Source organism: Mastomys coucha, unplaced genomic scaffold (genome assembly GCF_008632895.1).
Source record: "Mastomys coucha isolate ucsf_1 unplaced genomic scaffold, UCSF_Mcou_1 pScaffold6, whole genome shotgun sequence".
NCBI classification, from domain to species: domain Eukaryota; kingdom Metazoa; phylum Chordata; class Mammalia; order Rodentia; family Muridae; genus Mastomys; species Mastomys coucha.
Genome location: NW_022196912.1, coordinates 75,334,619 through 75,339,802, shown reverse-complemented (window position 1 = coordinate 75,339,802; position 5,184 = coordinate 75,334,619). Strand labels below are relative to the sequence as shown.

At 37.9% G+C, this 5,184-nt stretch overlaps 1 pseudogene; it reads left to right on the top strand.

Moving 5' to 3' along the window:
- Positions 1-1,626, top strand: part of LOC116081033 — a 5,467-nt pseudogene extending 3,841 nt beyond the window's left edge.
- Positions 1,627-5,184: the final 3,558 nt, after the last annotated feature.

Genomic DNA, 5,184 nt, shown 5'->3' with positions numbered 1-5,184 from the left:
TCATAGCAGCCTTATTTATAATAGCCAGAACCTGGAAGCAACCCAGATGTCCCTCAACAGAGGAATGGCTACAGAATTGTGGTACATCTACACAATGGAGTACTACTCAGCTATTAAAAATGTTACCTGAGTTTTTGATCTTAGCAATTCTGACTGGTATCAGGTGGAATCTCAGGATTGTTTTGATTTGCATCTCCCTGATGATTAAGGATGTTAAACATTTCTTTAGGTGCTTCTCAGCCATTTGGTATTCCTCAGTTGAGAATTCTTTGTTTAGCTCTGTACCCCATTTTTAATAAGGTTAATTGATTCTCTGGAGTCTAACTTCTTGAGTTCTTTGTATATATTGGATATTAGTCCTCTATGGGATGTAGGATTGGTAAAGAATTTTTCCAAATCTTTTGGTTGCCATTTTGTCCTTTTCCTTACAGAAGCTTTGCAATTTTATGAGATCCCATTTGTTAATTCTTGATCTTAGAACATAAGCCATTGGTGTTATGTTCAAGAAATTTTTCTCTGTGACCATGTGCTCGAGGCTCTTCACCACTTTCTTTTCTATTAGTTTCAGTGTATCTGGTTTTATGTGGAGGTCCTCATCCACTTGGACTTGAGCTTTGTACAAGGAGATAGGAGTGGATCGATTTGCATTCTTCTACATGCTAACCACCAGTTGAGCCATCACCATTTGTAGAAAAAGCTTTATTTTTTCCACTGGGTGATTTTGGCTTCTTTGTCAAAGATCAAGTGACCATAGGTATGTGGGTCTTCAATCCTGTTCCATTTATCTACCTGCCTTTCACTATACTAATACCATCCAGTTTTTATTACAATTGGTCTGTAATACAGCTTGAGGTCAGGGATGGTGATTCCCCTGGAAGTTCTTTTATTGTTAAGAATAGTTTTTGCTATCCTGGGTTTTTTGTTATTCCAGATGAACTTGGAAATTGCTCTTTCTAACCCTATAAAGAATTGATTTGGAATGTTCATGGGGATGACCTTATGACACATCAATTTGAGGAAAGGCCCTTGGTCTCCTGAAGGCTTGATGCCCCAGTTTAGGGGAATGCCAGGACAGGGAAGTGAGAGCAGGTGGGTTAGTGAGCAGGGAGAAGGAAGATGGGATAGGGAGGGTTTTCAGAGGGGATAAAATTTTCTTTATGTAAATAAAGAAAACATCTAAAAAATGTAGTGTAGGACAGCCAAAGAATGGCTTGCTGAAGCACCATAGTCCACCTCACAACCGTTTTCTGCGAAGCTTACCACAGAGGCCACCTAACCATACGTCTTGCTTTGGGTGGCTGCACAAACTACTCTTTTTACCACATAGTGGGTGCTTACAACAAGCATCCCAGGGATGGCCAATTTGTGGAGCAGTTGGTTGGCTCCTATGATCAACTACCCAACAGTCATGGAGAAAAACTAATTTCCCTCAACCTGGACTGAATCTGGTATTGGATTGGCTGTGGGACTCACCTCTCTCAACTTATGGAGAAATTTCTAGGTCTGTCTGGCTTTTTCCCCCTGCATCTGATGATGATCACCAATGCTGAGAGACTATGGAGGAAGAGAGCAAGAGATGTCCACTTAGCATCTCAGAAAGCAAAATCAAAGAAAGAAGCAAGCTGACTTCAGTAAACACTGCTGTGGCCGCAAAGCCAAGGGCCTATAAAACTTGTGCACAAAGTTTTGTGTTGAATTTGAGAATCAATAAATGGAATTTTCTAAGTCAAAATAAATAAATATAAAATTAAAGAATTCCATTTAAAAAGATGTCTTGAGATTGAGAAGTCTGGAAAATTGTCTTAAGCAGAACATAGGCTATCATATTGTAACCTTATGGTTTGACTTTGAGTCTTTTGTTTCACTATTCTCTAAAACCCCTTCCTCATAACCCATCTCCAAGTTGAGGCTGATCCTTGGCATTATTGCAAAGAACATTTGCAAGCAAATAAATGTGGACAAAAGGATATACTGTGAGACACACTGTGACACACTACAATTTCCAAACTCAGATTTGGTTTTCTTTCCTCTTTTGGGGCACAGGTTGCAGTGATAGAGGGAAATGGGAATGGATTTGGTTAAAATTCACAAAGAACCAATAAAAAGTTAAAAAAAAAAATGTCTTGGATTAACTCTAACTGAGCAAGTAAAAGACATGCATGATAATAATTTTAGGGATCTGAACAAAGAAATTTAAGAAGATATTAAAATATGAAAAGAGCTTCCATGCTCAGGGATTAGTAGAATAAATATAGTAAAAATAGCAATTTTACTGAAATCTGTATAAAGTCAATGCAACCCCCATCAACATTTCGACACAACTTTTTATAGATCTTGAAACAACTATATTTAGCTTCTTATAAAAATCCCCAAACCCAGAATATCTAAAGCAATGCTAAATTACCAAAGAACGTCTGCAACTATCAGCATTCCCAATCCTACAGTCCTGTGGTGATTTGAATAGGTTTGGCCCCCATAGAATCATGTGTTTAAATGTTTGACCCACGGGAAGTGGCCCTTTTATGAGGTATGACCTTGGTGGAGAAGGTGTGGCCTTGTTGAAGAAAGTATGCCACTGTGGGAATGGGCTTTTACATCCTAGGCTCAAGTTCTGCCCAGTTTTGAAGAACGCCTCCTCCTGCTGCTGGGAGAAGGGAGTTTCCTCCTGACTGACTTCAGGTCAAGATATAGAACTCTCAGCTCCTTCTCAAGCAGCATGTCTGCCTGATGCTGCCATGATCTGTGCCATGACAATAATGGACTACACTGAAACTGTAAGCCAGCCCAATTAAATGTCCTTTTTGAGAGTTGCCTTGGTCATGTTGTCTCTTCACAACACTGAAACCCTAACAAAGACAAGTCCTATAGCAATAAAAATAGCATGACATTGGTACAGAAACAGCCACTTGATAGATGGAATAGAATTGAAGGTTAAAAAAAATGTATCTACATCTACAAATACCTGATTATTGATAAAGAAGCCATAAATCCACACTGGGAGAAAAGACAGCATCTTGAGAAAATGGTGCTGGTCAAGCAGAATGGCTGTATGTAGAAGAATGCAAATATATTCATACTTATCATGTTTATAATACTCACCTGCAAATGGATTAAAGAACTCAAAATAAGACCATCTGGTAGAATAAAAAGGCCCCTGAACTCATTTGCACAGGAAAAGACTTTCTAAACACAATAACATTAGCTTATGCACTAAGATCACAATGATTAATAAATGGTACCTCAGGAAACTAAAATGCTTCTGCACATCAAAGGACAACATCATTAGGCCAGAATGATAACCTACAGGATAGGAAAAGTGTTTTACCAACTATGCATATGAAAGAGGGCTAATATCCAAAATAAATAGATAACTAAAAACCTGGACATCAAGGAACAAATAACCCAAATTCAAAAGTGGGCTAATTCTCAAAAAGAAAAGACAAATAGCAGAGAAGCACTTAAAAAATATTCAGCATCCATATTCATCAGAGAAATGCAAATCCAAACTATTCTCAGAGCTCATCCTACTCCAGTCAGAATAGCCAAGATCAATGAAAAAATTGCGACTCCTGAAGGAGAAGTATGAAGTTGGGAAAACACTCATACATTGCTGATGGGACTGCAAACTCCCACAGGTACTATAAAAATCAGTGAAGATGGAAATTAATCTACATCAAGCTTTATTAGTCTTGAGCATACACACACACACACACACACACACACACACACCTATACAAATATACCAAGAAGATATTTCATCCCACCACAAAGACACTTGATCAACCATGTTGGTGCTGCTCTATTCATAATATTTAGAAACTGAAAATAACTTAGATGTCCCTCAGCAGATGAATAAATAATGAAAATGTAGAGTATTTACATAATGAAATATTACTTGGCATTTGAAAAAATAAATTATAGAAACTCACAGGTAAAGGTGTAGAAGTAGAAAAAAATTACTTTGGATGTGGCAACTTAGACTAAGAAAAATATGGTATGTATTTGCTAATATGTGGATCTTATCTGGTAAGCTAAAGGCAAGCGAATTACAATACTTAGAACCCAGGTGAGGCATAGAGTAAGGAAGTAGGCAGGGAAGGGATAGATCTATCTAGAAATGGGAAATGAAATAGAAATCTATGGACAGATGATGGCAGGAAATCCGGAAGAGAGGGTCAAATGGGAATTGGATCAGGAGGGAAGAAGAAAGCAAGAGTGGGAATATAGGGAGTAATATCTAAAATTATAGGCCATTAGAGGGAATGTATGGAAGCTTAATACAGAACTTTCCAAATAATATACTTATATGAAAACCATGTAAACCAAATAATGTAGAAATAGAGTACTACACTAGACGTCTCTCATCACCAAATGAAGTTTCAATACCAGAAATAGATTACATCTAATTGAGTTATTAGCCAATGGATCTACGTGACAACTTTCAAATAGCCCAGGCTCTTGCAAACATTATAAGTTGATTTCCACTAACTGATGGCAAGGCCTTATTACTGACAATAACCCTACACTACTCATTGTACATGGAAAAATCGAACTTGAAACTACATAGAGCCCTCAACATTTTCCACTAGTGCCCTTGTATTAGAATGTACTCTGCATACTGCTAAAGGAACACAAGCCCAGCTACAAACCCTTCTATCTTTAATGGTGCCCTGTCAGCAAGATATGCTATAGCATTTGCGGCTCAAATCTTGTAGGAATAACCAAACAAAATCTGATTTATTTTAAGGCCCATTCTATTGGATGGAACCCATTCATGTTGCTGCGTGGGTAACCAAGAAACTGATCCTAGATAGCCCATGGGCCTAGGGGAAAACCAAAGACAATTTTTCAATTAAAAATAATGTAGCAGTAAAATGATTTCTAATGACATTTTGCTATACTCACAGATCATTGTCTTGCTCAGCCATCATCAACAAAGTTTTCTCCTGAAGTAATGAATACAAAGAACTACAGTTAAACAATATGCAAAGTATGACACCAAGGAACACTAAGTCCTAAAAGGGATGTCTCCATCAAATGCTGCCTCTACCCCCAGGGTCAGGAAATCCTGAAGAAGAGGAAGCAAAGAGAATGAAAGAGCCAGAGTGGATAGTACATACCAAGGAAAATGGCCTTAATACTTCAGAACCAACAAAATTCTCAGGGAGTGAAATAGCACAGAGA